We start from the raw sequence: 17,500 nt of genomic DNA, 5'->3' as shown, positions 1-17,500 counted from the left end.
AGTCATATGCTTGGAGTCCCTGAAGGGCATCTTAAACACGGTAGATAGATAAGTCTTTATATCTATATAGATAGATAAGTTGGTGGATAGATAGATAGACAGACAGACAGACAGACTGACGGATATGAGTTGATAAGTAGGTAGATATTTAGAAATGTATATTAAATCCCGTACATTGAGAGAGAGAGAGAGAGAGAGAGAGAGAGAGAGAGAGAGAGAGAGAGAGAGAGAGATTTCCCGCCCAGGAGACATGCCTAATACCGACACACGCCAGGGGAATATACATGTATTCATCATTACTTTTCGCCTCCGTCCTGAGCCGTGCTGTTGCCGCCGCCTTCGCTGTTTTATTTTTCACGTATTAACAACAACCGGTCGCATATTGGCTGGGAAATTAATAGACGTGCCCGCGGCGTTGCTGCTGCTTCACTTACTGTCGTCATGACAAGCACGACGCATGATTAGCGTGCACGTCATCAAAACGCCGGCAAGCTCTCGCCAAAAATAAATATACAAATATATGCAGCGCGTGAGGGAGGGGGGTAAGAGGAAGCAACGGCGGTAGCGGGAGAGCGGCGGCTCCTCATTACGGTAATAAGCCTCGGCTCAGTTGTACAAAATGGCCGACCCTAACCCCCCACCTTGAAGCCCCCGGCCATCGTCCCCCCCACGACTCCCGCCGCCCCCTGCCTGCCCACGGACACTGGTGCTCCCTGCTCCCCCTGCCCGCAACCCTCCGCTAGCCGCTCGCGTACCTGCCTCCTCCTCCTCACCTGCTCGCCTCAAATCTCTCCATTATGTCGTCCGCAGCTCCCCACGCCCTCTCCCCCTCCACCTCCCTCTACTTCCCCGTACTTACTTTTCCTCCTCTCTCTGCATCCACTCACTCCACATCACTCCATATACTGACTGCCTCTCATAGCTCCCAGATGGTCGCTCACAACAGCACTTCATAGTCATTCTTCCATATGCTGTCATACCCACCACCCGCGATCCTCCAAAAATACACGTCCAGTCCGCCGACACCCCCTCCTCACCGTCGAGTATCCACTTGCTCATCCCATTTCATACCCACTCCAATTCTCTTTTATTTTTCTATTGCGTATCATAGCCACCCTTCCCCCACGGCGCCAAATATCCACTGTCTACCACAACTATTTACATTTTCTCACCCTTACATGCAATATCACCCCTCCCTGTCATTCCTCCAAGCTCCCCACTCACCACAACTTCACAGAATACATTAGCCTCCCCTACCTCCACCACACCAATCCACATGCGCCTTACAACAACCCACATCTCATTTCGTAAGGTGTCACCCTCCCGCGAACTGTTCCCATGCACTAACCCATCTCACCCACCCTTCTTGTTCACCCTAACCCGGCCACACCACCTTCAGTGCCCCCGTCACTTTCACCTGGATGCAAGAGGCACGCAGGAAAACAGGCAACGGAGAGTGTTGTGCCGTAACGAGTTTATCCGTTGGAGTAAACAAATTACACCATATAGGTCTGCTCTCGACCTGCAAGGGAAAGATAGAACAGTAGATGCTTTCTCCTTCTCCTTCCTCTTAGTAATCATTCAAATGTTAGACGACTAATGCAAGATTTGCTTTGTTCATTCGCTGCAAGAAAAGATAGAAATGTATATGCTCTCTCTCTCTCTCTCTCTCTCTCTCTCTCTCTCTCTCTCTCTCTCTCTCTCTCTCTCTCTCTCTCTCTCTCTCTCTCTCTCTCTCTCTCTCTCTCTCTCTCTACTTACATTATATCTATATTTTGCATGTTATGTGGATTTTTTTTCTGAAAGATGAATTGAGTAATAAATAAAATAGAAAGATAAAAGCGTATTATTATCTCCACTACAATTAGACGTAATACAAAGATTGAACTGTAGATGTTCCGTTTCCTACTCGTGCAGTGCTCTTCTACTCATCAAAAGAGACTGATGTAACGTATTTTTTCACTTGAGTCTACGACAAAGAAAAATATAAATTTAAATTCAAGATAAAGATAATATGATGCATCTTTCCTGCCTTTCTTTTCAGTAGTGTTTTATATTTTACGAGTGTTTGATATTAACCTTCTTCTTCTTGTTCTTCTTCTTGTTCTTCTTGTTCTTGTTTCTTTTTTTCTTCTTACTTTTCTTCTTCTTCGTCTTCTTCTTCTTCTTCTTCTTCTTCTTCTTCTTCTTCTTCTTCTTCTTCTTCTTCTTCTTCTTCTTCTTCTTCTTCTTCTTCTTCTTCTTCTTCTTCTTCTTCTTCTTCTTCTTCTTCTTCTTCTTCTTCTTCTTCTTCTTCTTCTTCTTCTTCTTCTTCTTCTTCTTCTTCTTCTTCTTCTTCTTCTTCTTCTTCTTCTTCCTCCTCCTCCTCCTCCTCCTCCTCCTCCTCCTCCTCCTCCTCCTCCTCCTTCTTCTTCTTGTTCTTCTTGTTCTTGTTCTTCATTTTCTTGTACTTCTAACAACCTGCAAGGAAAATAACTGAACATCACGGGACAGATTGATTTTCATTCATGGTCGTATTAAAATTTTGGCCTCTACAATGAAATGGGTTACGTGCATTACTGGATTCCCTGATGGCCGTAAAGTGCTTGAAGTTTTGTTAAGGCTTCCTGTTGTATTTGCCATATATCTCCCGTGTCTTCGCGTGTGAGTTGAATATTGTACGTCACATATCGATTTTATTTATCTGTGCATTTATTTATGTATTTTTTGCTCTTCATTTGTTTATAAGAGTCTTAAATCTGGGTGTCTCTTCCTTCTTTGTGTGGAAATGTATATAATTATCCATTTATTTATTTTTGTTATAGAAATTCGATTTAAGACGTTTGGATTTCTTTTAGTAATATATTTATTTTATAAGTGTGTGTGTGTGTGTGTGTGTGTGTGTGTGTGTGTGTGTGTGTGTGTGTGTGTGTGTGTGTGTGTGCATATACAATCGTTGGATGGTTCTGTGCTCCAAATGTTGTTTATGTATACGGGCTAATTAATTTTGCCGTTGTCATCATCATCAGCTTTTGTTGGTCCACAGCAGAACAAAGGCCTCCAGAATTACTCATTTTTTTTCCTCCCTCGTGTGTCGACTGAAGCCCTGGGTCGCCACCCCGGCCCCAGCGGATCAAGTCTCGCCCTCACGCTTTTATTATTCTTTTTCAAATGAAATTCCTAGCGGAAAAGAGGGACGGGAGGTGTAGTCCAGGAACATACAGGAAGGAATGAAGGGGAGATTAAGATATTGATATTTCTTATTGATTTTGTTACTGAAGATTTTACTAGTCCTGTAATGAAAGTTTTATTTGGAAAAGTAAGGGAGAGAATAGAAAAAAATCGATAAGAACAAAAGGAAAAATAAATGAAGGGAAATTAGGATGTTATTGTTTCTTACTGATTTTGTTTTTGAAAGTTTTATTAATCATGTAATGAAATTCGTAGTTGGAAAAGTAAGGGAAGAATAGAAAAAAAGTAGACGATAAAAGAAGAAAGGAATGAAGGGGAAATTAAGATATCCCTGTTTCTTCTTATTTTTTTTATTGTTTTTGTATATAGTTTTTACTTTAGAAAAAATAATGTTAGAAAAAATAAGATAAGAAAATGAAAGAAAACTATCACTGCTTGTTCTTATAGATTTTCAATACTTTTCGTGAAATCTAAAAGAAATTCATAGTTGGAAAAGGAAAAGAAAGACCAAGAAAGATTAATAGACAAGAAAAAAAAGACGAAAAGATGAGATGCACGAAAAAAATTAAGTAGAAGTAAAGGTATTTGTGTTTCTTATAGATTTTCTTCCCAATGATCTACTTATTCATTTATCCTTCTATTTTTTGTTTGATAAATGAAATAATAACATAAATAGAAGAAATAAAAATAAAAATAGGAAAATTAATTAATGGAAGAAAAAACATATATTCCAGTTTCTTAGTGATATAATTCCTCACTTTTATGATATTATTTTAGTGAAGTCTTAGATGGAAATGTAAGGTAAAGGACATGTGAAAGTTTAGACAAGAGAAAAAAAAAAAAATCGAATTTAAAATATTATTGCTTCTACTTATATACATTTCCTTTTCTTGAACTTGATTAGTTTTTTATATTTAATTTCTTAATAAGAGAAGATGAAAAGGAATATGTAGAGAGGAAATAAGGAGAAAATAAAGTTGTAAGAAAGAATAAAGCAAAATTAAGACACTTCATCTTATTCTAGATTTTCTTTCTCTAGCTTTTATCTGATATGAAATTATTAGTTGTGAAATGTAAGGAAGAACAAAAAAATATAGGAATAAAGAAAGGCAAATATGCTACCTAGGTTCCGTTAAACACTCATTAACATATTTCAAATCAAATTCACATCTGAAAAAAAAGGTGAGTAACAGGAAAATTACTTAACAAGGGGAAACATGAAAAAAGCGAAGATATAACTGCGTCTTAGGTCGCTTTCATTCTCTTACCTGTTCCGCAAGATAGTAAATTAAATTCGCTGTGGGGAGAACGAGGAAGAAGGGACAGTCAAAGAAGTTTCTGAGATTAAAAGCGAAAAAAAAAAGGAACACACTGTCTTTTCTATTTCACAGTTGTGTCAATTTTTTCACATACTCTGTTACCCGCTTCGACCAGAACAACCTCTTAGTGAAATATAGGAAGAGAAAACCAAGGAAGACACAGAGAAATTGGGAGAAAAAAAATGTCTTCTTTTTAGATTTTAACCAGAAGGGAAAATAAAGGAAGACGCAAACGAGGAGGAAAAACTAAAGTATTGTGTTATTTATATCGTTTTGTTTTTATCTTGACAAAATAAGGGAGAAACAAGAAAGAAAAGGAAAATATTGTGTATTTTCCTGACTTTCTTTCTTACCTGTTGTTCTGCTCGTACGTTCACCGGTACTCTCCAATTACTTATTCGTATTGGGAAGGAGGGAGGAAGGCGAGAAAGACGGAGGGAAAACAAAGGTGGAGAAGGGGAAGACATCAGAGTCATATTACAGTTTCTCTTTTTTCTATTACCCGTTATTTTAGAAGCTATGTCGCTTAATTATTATATATTCTTCATGGCAAGGGAAAGGGAGTGAGCAGAATGGGAGAACACACAAAGGAAAAATGGAAAATATCATTGTCATGCATGCTCTCCCTTTTTTCCACATGCTGGGTACTCTTTTGCTTCACTTGTGTGTCCTGTTAGATACCTGTAGTGGTAAGATTGTGAAAGAGACAGTGTATTAGAATGCAAGGAAGAAAAAAAATGATGTCATGGTTTGGATACTAATAAACTAATAATTGCAGGCTGTTAGAAAGATAACCAAAGCAGATACAGAAAAGGAAAGAACTATGGTCTAAACGCCTTATATAGTATTTGTAATGGCAATAGCCTCAAAGAGAAATTTAAGTAGAATGGAAAGCGAAGATATTGTGCTTTAGATATCCCTAGTAACGAAAAAGGTGCAATAGACAATAGAATAAGATGCGAGAAGAAATTTTTTGTATTTTTTTTTTTTGCGCTTTCTTCTTTACCTAATAATCTACAGCCATATGAGTTTTTTTTATACAACGATCAAGTCTATTACTTTGTTCTATTTTATGTTAGAGTTAATGTTAGAAAAATACTACATTTATTATATATATTTTTGCTTTGCTAGTCATCGCCTATATAAATTCCTTATAATGGTGCCCAAAATCAAATGCTTCTAATATTATTGTTATATGGATATTTTTTACTTCTCGATCCTTCGCTAATTGCGGTGCATGGAGTATAAAGAAGGAGTGTAGAGCAGCGTTCAAGACAAGCCAGTACCAGGGAGCAGGGCATCAAAACAATCATTCTTATCCATTCTTTTCTTGCACTACTTTATTTTCTCTTTTCTACTCTCTATCACTAGCGGTAAAAGAGAGTAGAGGAGTATTCAAAACAAGCCACTGCCTATGAGAAAAGCATCAACCTTTTCATAAAACTAAGATAAATGACTGGAGACTTTATCAGCATCTACAAGAAAAAAATGACCAAAAAAGAATAGACCTTACATTTTGGAGGGCCAGTAAACTATTTGAGTGTCATTGTAAAAGAAAAAAAAAATGTCTCAATGTGAAGAGGACTTTAGAAAATATGTGTTAATTAGCAGTGAAAGGTTAAGCCAATTTTGATAAAAGAAAGAGTATGAAGAGAGTTCAAGCTAAGCCAAAGTAAGGGAGTGTAAGCTAAGCATCATAAGGGACCCTTGACCTTCGTGTGCATGCCAACCTCCTTCGTGCTTCACCTCATCTAAAATGTTTCTCCCCTCAAAACTTTGGAGGTAATACTTAACTTTTTACTTCTCCCCTCTTCTCGCAGCGCTCTTTTTATCTACTTTCCAGGAACTTTGCGTGGCTTCTCGTGTCTGATCCATTAGTCAGTACACCAGAACACAACCTCATTACCCATATCTTTAGTTTTGAATATTAAAAGAAAATCGTTATTTTTGGAGACTCATTTTTTGGTAAATATTCTCAATTTATGGAACTTATTAGATTTCAGAATATTTTATAGATTTTTCGGGAAAGTTTTTAGATTTAGGAATTTCTCCATTTTAGGACAATGTTCCTGAATTGAAAACGTTATTTTGATCTCTGTTTCATTCTCTGAAAACTAAAGATATATACTTGCGGGGAAGGATAAAGTATTTTAACAATTATTATATTATCAGGAACGTAAAGTGCTTCAAATAACTTGCTATAAATGAGTTAAACATTAACATTCTCAAGACAGTGTCCTGTGAAAATTGAATTTTAGACGACGGATGAGAAAAAAAAAAAACCTCACAATTTGTAGCTACTTCTAAACCTGAATTTCCTTTTCTTTAGAACTTTTTATAATATTGTTTAATTGGAGAGACAGATAAACAAGCGTTTTTCTTGAATTCGTTTTAGGCGTATGCTCTTTCACACTTATACATAAAAAAGACAATCACTTACTTTCTGTCTTAAAAATGAAGCTATAATCTCACGCTATTTTTTCGCTTGTAATGAATGATGATACTTAATTACTAACGATTACAATGTGTATTTGATAATGATGGGTACTTTTCCCTAGATGTTATTTTAACCTGAGATAATAAGAAATATATCATTACGACCACCTTTCCCAGGAAATACTCTGAACAAAATAATAATGTATATGAACGTTTCGTCACAAAGTAATAACACCATTTTGTATCATGGTTTTCGAGATAAGTATATATATTTTTTTCAGACGCCACTTTCAACCTTCGATGGAGGCAGTGCTTGTAGTAACAGCCTTTCCTTGTGTAAGAATACTGCTATTTTATGTACTAATGATAATGATAATGCTAATAATGATATTGATAATAATAAAGGAAAAATAATATTTATATTAGTAAAATTAATGATAAAAGTAATAATAATAATAATAATAATAATAATAATAATAATAATAATAATAATAATAATAATAAAAATAATAAAAATATTAATAGCATGAGTAATAATGATAACAATAATAGTAATAATAATGATAATGAACATGTAAAAATAGAGGGAAAAGAAAGAAGTAGTAGGAGGAGATGAAGGAACAAGAAAAAGAAAAGGAGGAGGAGGAGGAGGAGGAGGAGGAGGAGGAGGAGGAGGAGGAGGAGGAGGAGGAGGAGGAGGAGGAGGAAGAGAGGAGAAAAGGGCAGGAAGAAGTAATAATAAAATAGAATAACGGGGAAGAATACGAAGGAGCTACATAATAGACAATAGAATGGTAATAAAAAAGACAAGATGATTCATATAGAAAGTCACGGTAAGGAAGGACAAAAGGATCACAGAAATAGAAGCAACGGAATAAGGAATACGAGGAAATACAGATAAGCCATTGTAGAAGAATATCATGCTACCGAAAAAAAAAATGTAAAAAGGAGAGATGAAACTAAACTTGGTGCCACAGAAACATAAACACACTGACGCGGCAACGCAAACCACACACACACACACACACACACACACACACACACACACACACACACACACACACACACACACACACACACACACACACACACACACACACAGAGAGAGAGAGAGAGAGAGAGAGAGAGAGAGAGAGAGAGAGAGAGAGAGAGAGAGAGAGAGAGAGAGAGAGAGAGAGAGAGAGAGAGAGAGAGAGAGAGAGAGAGAGAGAGAGAGAGAGAGTGAGAGAGACAGGAAAATGTAGCTAAAAAGAGTAGAAATGCATGTTAGTTTTTTTTTATTATTTTAGCTTTTTTTTTTTTGTGTGTGTGTGTGTGTGTGTGTTTGTGTGGCGGTGAGAAAACCAGCCAAGCAAACTTACCTGTCATGATTAGACAAGAACAAATATTACCTTTCAGTTTTCAATAAACACAAACAAACATACGTACATAAAGAAGCACACAAACACACACACACACACACACACACACACACACACACACACACACACACACACACACACACACACACACACACACACACACACACACACACACACACAGAGAGAGAGGACACGCAAGATACAAGTAATTACACGCTTTGTATATATATAAAAGTTAGAAAGTGAGAGATAGCGCGCGCGCGCGACAGAGAGAGAGAGAGAGAGAGAGAGAGAGAGAGAGAGAGAGAGAGAGAGAGAGAGAGAGAGAGAGAGAGAGAGAGAGTAGAAATTAGACGCAGGAAACTATGAGTGAAAGAAAGGAAGAAGAGGGAAAAACACACATTTCTCTAGGATGAAGTGCTATTCCTCTCCCTTTGGCTTCAGTGAACACAAGGGGCGGAGGAGAAAAGGTGAGAAAGAGGAGGAATAGGAAAGAAGAGACGGAAAGCTTAACCCTTCACCCTCAAGTGGTCCGTGAAGTTTTCCTTGTAGATAGGAGGGATAATGTGATGTTTATGCCTCGATGGAAAAGACAAGGCAAGGGATGACAAGGGAACAAGGGAAGGGGAAGCAGGAAAAGGTGCCTTTGACTCAACTTAATCTAAGGAAGTGTTTTTCTGTTTCCTCCCTCCTTCTTAACTGTTTTGTATCTTTGTTAGTCGGGTTATGAGCTTCTTGTGCATTAGTTTTTATTCCTATGTATCAGTGTGCTTTCAAAGGATGGTTTTTTTCTTATTTGTCTTTTAATATCCTGCGCTCAGAAGTGTTTTTCTTTAGTATGTGTTTGTAGCTGACTTAGTGTTGATAGAAAGGTGTTGTTTTCTTATGGGGTAAATGAGATGTAGATGCGTATATTCAGAGAAATAAACCGATCAATATTAGATGGGAATGCTGTTGAAGGGAAAGTTTAGATATAATAGTATGAATCTATTGGGGAAAATAGATATGGTAGATGCGTATATGCAAAGAAAAAAATATATAAACTTGATAATCTGCGAGGAGAGGACTGTAGAAAGGAAGGTGTAGCAGGAAGAGAGATAAGTGGATGGTATAAATGAATAGACTCACGAATCTATGAAAGGAAGATAGTATTGTGTAAAGGTTGGGTGTGTGTGTGATGCAATGTAATATTGGTAATTATTACTGTGGTGGTGGTGGTGGTGGTGGTGGTGGTGGTGATAATAAAAGTTGTGATTATAAGTTATTATTATTGTAGTTGCTATTTTTGTTGTTATTATTATTATTATTATTATTATTATTATTATTATTATTATTATTATTATTATTATTATTATTATTATTATTATTATTATTATTATTATTATTATTATTATTATTATTATTATTATTATTATTATTATTATCATTATCATTATTATCTTTATTATTATTATTTTCATTATCGTTGTCATTTTCATTATCATTGTCATGATACATTTAATAGATCAATAAATCAGCAAGTGAATAGTAAAGCGTATTTAACGAGTTAGCTAACTTAATTTCCAGAAGATGTCGTGATGGTCTCCTTTTCAAAATGTGAAGCCATAGATAGAAAGGGAATCTGTTTACTTAACACCTCAACCTTCAACATGAACTGTTTCGAAAGGGAAATTTCAAGACACTCGATTATGATTTTTGTATGACACGTTTTTTTGTAATCTTTGAGGACCGGCACCTTTACTGAGTCTTATTCTTTACCGTCTTCGTATTACTTTTGGCTTGAGAATTCCTTGATTGATAAAAAGAAAGGTAAATAAATGGGAAAAAAAGATGTTCGCGAAATCTTGAGATATTCATTTTCATCCGAGTCTCACTATACCTAACCGCCATCGCCTCACCAACCACAACATAACGTTAACAAAACCAGACTTCAGTTCAATGTTGTAATGTTGCCTTAAATATTCTCTGGTTCGCGATGGAATATTTGACGTGTGTCAGCTCTGAGCGAAATCATATACGTTTTAATGGCAAAAATGCTGTTTTTCGCTTATCCTTCTTTAAACAAATAAAGGCGATTTTCCAGTCAGCAGGCGGCATCAGCGGCGCTATATTGCTGCTCCCTGGGCTTAGTGAGCTCTCCACTGCCTGGCTTTGTGTTATGTTGTTGCAGCCAGGCCTCCTCTTGTTCATAATAGGAGTAATAATTGATGATGATGATGGCAGTGGTCGTAGTGATGGTGGTGCTGATATTGCCAACAGAGATCATAATAATAATGATAGTAATGATAATAATAATAACAATAATAATAATAATTATTATAATAATCATAATAATAATAATAATAATAATAATAATAATAATAATAATAATAATAAAAATAATAATAATAACAATGATAATAATAATGATGATAATGATAGTAATGATAATAATAATATTGATAATAATGATAATAATAATAATAATAATAATGATAATAATAATAATAATAATATTAATAATGATAATAATGATACTAATGATAATAATAATAATGATAATAAAGAATAAATAAATGGCAATAATAATAATATTAATAATAATAATAATAATAATAATAATAATAATAATAATAATTACAACAACGATAATGATAGCAATGATAATAATAATGATAATGATAGTTATCTGATGAACTTGTGCACTCAAGGTCTCGTCAGGACACATAATCTTAACTGCAGTTTTTTTTTCCTTATTCCTTACAGAGATTGTTCTGCGCCCTCCAGCTCACCCTGACACTTACAAAACGACCCAGTCACCAAGTCGTGGCCGCCGAGCTCTTTAGTATCCAGTAGATGTGAGTAACTTGATCGTGTCCTTTCTGTCTTCCCTATCCTGTGTGAATCCCTGTTTTACTTTATGGTTGTGGCGTTTTAACTGCTACTTAAGTAATCCAAAGATGTGAATTAGTCAGAAAATTTTACTATACTTACTTTACCCATGTTATTCTGCAGTGGTGTTATATCAGTCAGTCAGTCAGTCAGCCAGTCAGTTAGTCAGTAAGCCCGTCAGTCAGTCAGTCTGTCACTCACTCACTCACTCACTCACTCACTCACTCACTCACCCACTCACTCTCTCATTCATTCACTCACTCACTCACTCACTCACTCACTCAATCGCTCAATCAATCAATCAAAAACAGTATTTTCTATCTTTATTGAACGGAGAAATACCTCCAGTCAGCATATTAAGACTTTTTTGTAGTGTTTCTTTATATCCAATATCTTACAACGAGTGCTAGATAAGGAAAAGGTGCTGACGTTGCAGTGAATCAAAAAGAGTGATATATTTCATGACTCAGGGATTAAAGAAACGCGCTTCAATTTACAAGTTTCCTAGTGTCTTGAATATTTTACCATTATCAGTTTGAGCATCAGAGGAAAGCAGTAGTGGTGCAGTGTGTGAATGAGGGTGTTACGGTTCATGAGAGGGCGTGATGTTTAAATATAGTAATTATGACAAAATAAAGTTTGCATATATTTACATTATTTACTTGTTAGTGGCGATTATCAGCCATATTTCGCTGTTATTATTATTTTTATATCTGGCGTATTTTTGTCTTAACGAGTATTACTGAGAAATGATACTACTGCTGTGTGTGTGTGTGTGTGTGTGTGTGTGTGTGTGTGTGTGTGTGTGTGTGTGTGTGTGTGTGTGTGTGTGTGTGTGTGTGTGTGTGTGTAAAATCAAACCAAAATTGAGATAAGAAAAAAATAACAAATAAATAGAATGAAAGAATGGCACACTTTGTAAAGCAGCAAATGATGAATGTGAATGTTCATCAGTTATGTCAATGAGAGTGAGAGAAAAAGAGAGAGAGAGAAAAAAAAGAGAGAGAGAAAGAGTGAACAATCGCTTGCTACTCACGATAGACATGACTACTATTGATGAATGGTCGCTCATCATCACTACTGAAGGTGAGGAATCATTAATCGTCTGAAAACTCATGAGTAATGGCCAGCAAATTTCGAAAAAAGGGCACTATCACCACACCTCACAAAAAAAAAAAAAAACAACATTACTCTTTAAGTGGAGAAAAGTGGACATCATAGCCAGCTTGTGAATGTGGATTGATAATGGTGTGAAAGACGGACTATTAATAACGTTGGCAAAGAGGAAGGTTTAGAGCGCCGTCAGCCGTCAGGTACTTCCTCGACACGGCCATAGAAGACAGAGTTACCGTTCATCTCAGCATCAGTGGTATTTAAGCTGAGAACATTGTGAATAAGAGAGAGAGAGAGAGAGAGAGAGAGAGAGAGAGAGAGAGAGAGAGAGAGAGAGAGAGAGAGAGAAGCTATAAGCAGCCATAAGTAAAGACAGAATAAAAATCTAGACATCAGGCATCTAGACAGACAAACAAACAGACGTACAGGCAGACAGACAGACAGACACACAGAGAATAATTCAAAACATATCAATCACATGAACTTATTTTCGGCTTTGTCTTCCCAAACGCAAAACATTCTTACTCATCAGACAAAATAGTAATTCGCAGGTAACTTTGACAGATGCTTCTTTCCATTCAGTTTATGCTTTTGTCGAAAAAAAAATATTGATATGTTTTCTGTTATCGAGATCTGTGATGCTGGTCCACTCATGCGCAGATGATTAATTATTAATGTAGCTATTAAACAAAAAAAGAACCGCGTGCGCCTGTGATGTACAGAGAAAGGAGAGAGAGAGAGAGAGAGAGAGAGAGAGAGAGAGAGAGAGAGAGAGAGAGAGAGTAGTGCAAAAAGAAAAGATGGGGCTGTGGAGGCCATGGCATGAAGGAGAGTGGCACAGGTTAGGGAGGAGTTGGGCACTCACTCTAGCGGCACTAAGCCAGACTATGTTTAAAACAGAAAATGTTTGGACCAATTTCACTTGTTCTATTATAATTTCCTTGTGTGTGTGTGTGTGTGTGTGTGTGTGTGTGTGTGTGTGTGTGTGTTGCAGTGTAGCCATGCAAAACGTGTTTAAGGAGAGGCAAGTTCTCATGCGACGCTCCCTTCCCCTCCCAGGCCAGATGAGCCTCAATAGGAACCCGTTTATCGGTGTGAAGAAACTCAGTCTCATCTCGTTCCTGTCGAGGAATGTCCCATGACGATCCCTGCCAGGCGCCGGTCGAGTTCGTGCAGTGGAATGTATCCCATGAAGCCGTGACGCCAGCAGCTTTCCTCACGCAGCGGCTCTCCCGCCACCACCTGGGTGAGGAGGCGAGGAGGGGCTGCCGCAGCAGGGTCTTGTGCACTGTATAGAAACTTTATTGAAAAGACACCATCATGCATTGTAATTGCATAGCTTCAGTCGAAGCATTTTGGGAAGCAATTAAATTGTATTCAATTATTGCATGCATAACTTTCAAAAACGGTGTGGAATGAGAGGGTCTGTGGCCAAATGGGTGTGTTCATTATGTGGGCGCCATGACAGAGAAATGTTAGCAAACCACTCGCCTCCACTGATGGAGGAATAAAAGGCATAAATAACAGCGAAAGGCTGAAAGGTGAAAAATAATAGGCAAGGGGAAATGATTTTTCATGAGCGCCATATCACCATTACTCAGCCATCGGCGCCATAACGACCGGCACGGCCAGAATTCGTTATGAACGTGTCTCATTCTGTTTTGGCTTTGTGTCACTAACGCGTCTCGTTATTGTTAATGGCGTCAGCTTGCTTTTGGCAGACGAGATGACTGCGTGCTAGCTCCATTTTTCTGTTCTCTCTCTCTCTCTCTCTCTCTCTCTCTCTCTCTCTCTCTCTCTCTCTCTCTCTCTCTCTCTCTCTCTCTCTCTCTCTCTCTCTGTGTGTGTGTGTGTGTGTGTGTGTGTGTGTGTGTGTGTGTGTGTGTGTGTGTTCACGTGTGCGTATATCCACTGTATGGGAAGGGGTTATTCGTAGGCGGGAAATATTCATATGCAGTTTTAACACAAAAAAAGTTGAGAGTTTAGATGTTCGTTACATTGGGAGCTCCGCGTGAGGCATCAAGAGCAGTCACGGTCGCCCCACGCAGCCGCCGGGGCGTGGAATCATGTACTTGGAGGAACATGGGATGATGGATTAGTTTAATTTTGTACCATACTCTTCTGCATTACAGCGCAGGTGGTGGGTGGGCAGTTTTGTGATAGGCCTTTCCGTGTGATATGCTGAATGTACCTTTTTTGCAACAGTTATGACCTTTCCCTCAAAGATTATGAAGATGACTGATCTCTTGTAGTGGAAATGTTTATGCAGTAAGTTGGGAAGCCCCCGACCAACCCGAAACAGATGGTACCTCCATAGACTAACTGTAAAATTATGCAGAAACTTTCATATTTTACAGGGGGTCAGATGTCAGGTGCTGGAACAAGCAGCATCAAGCATGCCGGTAATTTCTGTACAGCCAGACTGATGTGTGACATTTACTATACCTTATTTTTGTGCGTGAGGTAGCGTGTATTATGGCAGCGTGCATGATGCAACAGCAGTGGCGTCACCTGGGGACCTGCCACGCGCCGCGCCACGCCGCAGCTGCACGGCGGCAGAGGCGCGGTCTTGAAGGCCTCCCTGAAGGCACTCAATTGACGTCACGCTAATTTTGTAGAGTGTGTGCAGTGTCCGAAGCGGAAGGTTGAGCGCGTAAACTAGATGTATAAGCACTTAAGCCTTTATACGCAACACTGTGATGCAAACTTTATTACAGGGCATCAAACGCTTGCAAAATTACTACTATTGAAAAGAAATGTTTTTTTTCTTTCCCATCATCTCTCTTATAAAAATCAGGTATGGACATTGAAGAGTTACGACCTCTTAAATTACCCTAGTTTAAAAAAAAAAAAAAAATTTTCTTAAATCTTAAGCAAGGAATTGCACAGAAGATCTTTGCAGAAGATATCATTAAAAGTTTAGGTTTTGAAAGACAATTACTTATAGATCTTAGATTTCTGCCATTAGAAAACACATAAGAAACAATGAATTGTGCTTCATTGTCAGCTTGCATCCCTAGCGTGACTAATTAAGTGAATGAGGACGACGATGGTAAAACACCTTTCCATTTCTGTTGAAAGTGTGCATCACTACGCCTGAAAGCAGAACTATATGGTCGAAAAGAAGGAAAAATTATCATGGTTCTCAAAAATGTGTAGAGACGCTTCCTCAGATAAAGTATTTCCCTTACGCATAAATGAGTGACTGTTTTGAGTCGTGACAATGCAGGTCATCTGGCAGTGCCTCTTCTATCACAGTATTGTTTTAAAATACGTGCATTGCATGATACTTTACAAATATTTCCAGTGATATCGCACGTTGAAAGGACTTTGTTTCCCACGTATTCTATTTCACTTATTTCCTTTATATACTTACATACATATTTCTTTTATTTATTTTTCCTAAGCAACGAAAGCACATGCAAGGCTGGTTTGCATCTTAACTGAATCACTTGGGCATCTAACAAACAGTCTATAATCCTTAGATATTTCCTTTCATATATATTACAAAAAACTTCTAATTGAAATTCTTTCCATAAGAACTTTCTTTCCGAAAAGTTTCCATAAAAGAATATTCTCTTTTGGTAAAAATATCAGAAAATATGAAAATTAAGGAAGTTCCAAGATGCCATTAATCTTACACATGGCAGTCCTTTATAGAGCACATCTACCTATACATATATATCTACTTATTTTCCCTACCCATACATCTATTTAATCTTTTAAAGCTCTTTAAAGATCAGTGAACCTATTATATCAAAGTAGGTTAAGTTAAGTTTAGGTTCAGTTAGGTAAAGTTTGGTTACAGTAAGTTAGGGTATGTTACATTGAATAATGTTTAGATCTGTTTTGGTTAGTTATGTTCAGGTAAGGTTGGGTTTGGTTAGATTATGTTATGTGTCCCATGTACACATGAAATAAAATTTTGTTAGGTTATTAGAATTAAGTTAAATTTTGTTAGGGTATTAGGATTAATCCTAAGGAAAATTAAAGGAGAAACTTTGATGGAGGAATTTACTTCAGAGGAATTTACATAGGCCATCAGCCTCTACACCTCCACTGTGCCAGATGAGCTTTCTCTCGTCAGCAGCCCCAGACCTCCGCGCCGGCCGCCGTGCTTAACACCAGCAATACTTGGAGCTCACAGTGCGCCTTCTGATACACTGCATCCCGTCAGTTCCCGGTTATTGAATCCCGGCCGTAGACAAGATGAATTTAACAACACCGCTTGAATGTAAATAGTTTAGATTATTAAATAAAATCGGATAATGGAGCCAGAAAAAAATATAGGTAACTTTTATCCAGGAGAGTGAGGGGCTGGCTGGTGAGTGGTCATGCGGGCAGGCGGTCACCAGGCAGGCACCAGCACCGCCTCACTCTCATAACTTGCGTCTTAATGTTAGTTTGAGCTGAATGTTATACGCTGTGTTTCTTTACGGTCATATTGCCTTTGTTCTCTCTCTTCTTTCTCCGCTGCAAAAGAATAACATGATTACTATTCTCAGTTCTTTCCTCTGGTCTTTTTATAGTCTTTCCACCTGATTTTGTACTCCTGATTGCTTCGCTTTGTATTAAAGGCTAATAATGATTGCATTTTTTACTATGGGATGTGTAAAGGATACTGGATGGTCTGCTTGCTTTGTTAACCGACAGAGGAACTCGATTTTTTTTCTTTTTTTACTTACGGGGGGAGAAATGCGAACTTAAACGTTTTGTATATTAATTTTAAAGGGAAGAAGCAAATGTTATATGTCAGATACCGCTTAAGAATGATATTGATCTTTTATCAGTATTATCACTGTTATGGGATGTGTTTGACTATATGTATCAGATACTGTTTAACAATAAATCTTAATTTTTCATTACTGCCATTAAAGTAAGGGAACTATATCAATATAATATGTACACTATGATAGCATGTGACACCTTCTCTTAGCTGCCAATTCTTCGTTTCAATTGTCGATTTGGTTTAGTGAAAATACTTGAATTTCTCTCATCTTGTACGCGGTCATGAGTTTAGAACAAATAACAGATGTACGTAAGAGTTACCTTTTATAAATGATGTGGCCCATTGTAGTTTAATTATTTCCTTATACTTGTATGTTCTTTTTCAGTTATAGAAAAAAAAAATTCATATTCATTGGTAGCATTTTGACATCACCTGAAGCTAGGAATGCACTCGTCACTTGGCCTTTATGTGCCTTCCTCTGTCTACAAAACCAAACTAAT

The 17,500-nt window shown here is 37.3% G+C and overlaps 1 protein-coding gene across 6 annotated transcripts in view; it reads left to right on the top strand.

Annotated features, from left to right (window-relative positions):
* LOC123515704 overlaps positions 1-17,500 on the top strand; it is a 223,978-nt gene that overhangs the window by 96,490 nt on the left and 109,988 nt on the right. For all 6 annotated transcript variants that reach the window (XR_006677974.1, XR_006677977.1, XR_006677973.1 and 3 more), the window contains one exon: positions 11,033-11,124. The gene's annotated coding sequence lies outside the window, so the exon portion shown is untranslated. The remainder of the gene's footprint in view (positions 1-11,032; positions 11,125-17,500) is intronic.

Source organism: Portunus trituberculatus, chromosome 39 (genome assembly GCF_017591435.1).
Source record: "Portunus trituberculatus isolate SZX2019 chromosome 39, ASM1759143v1, whole genome shotgun sequence".
Lineage (NCBI taxonomy): Eukaryota > Metazoa > Arthropoda > Malacostraca > Decapoda > Portunidae > Portunus > Portunus trituberculatus.
This window is presented reverse-complemented; position numbering and strand designations above follow the sequence as displayed.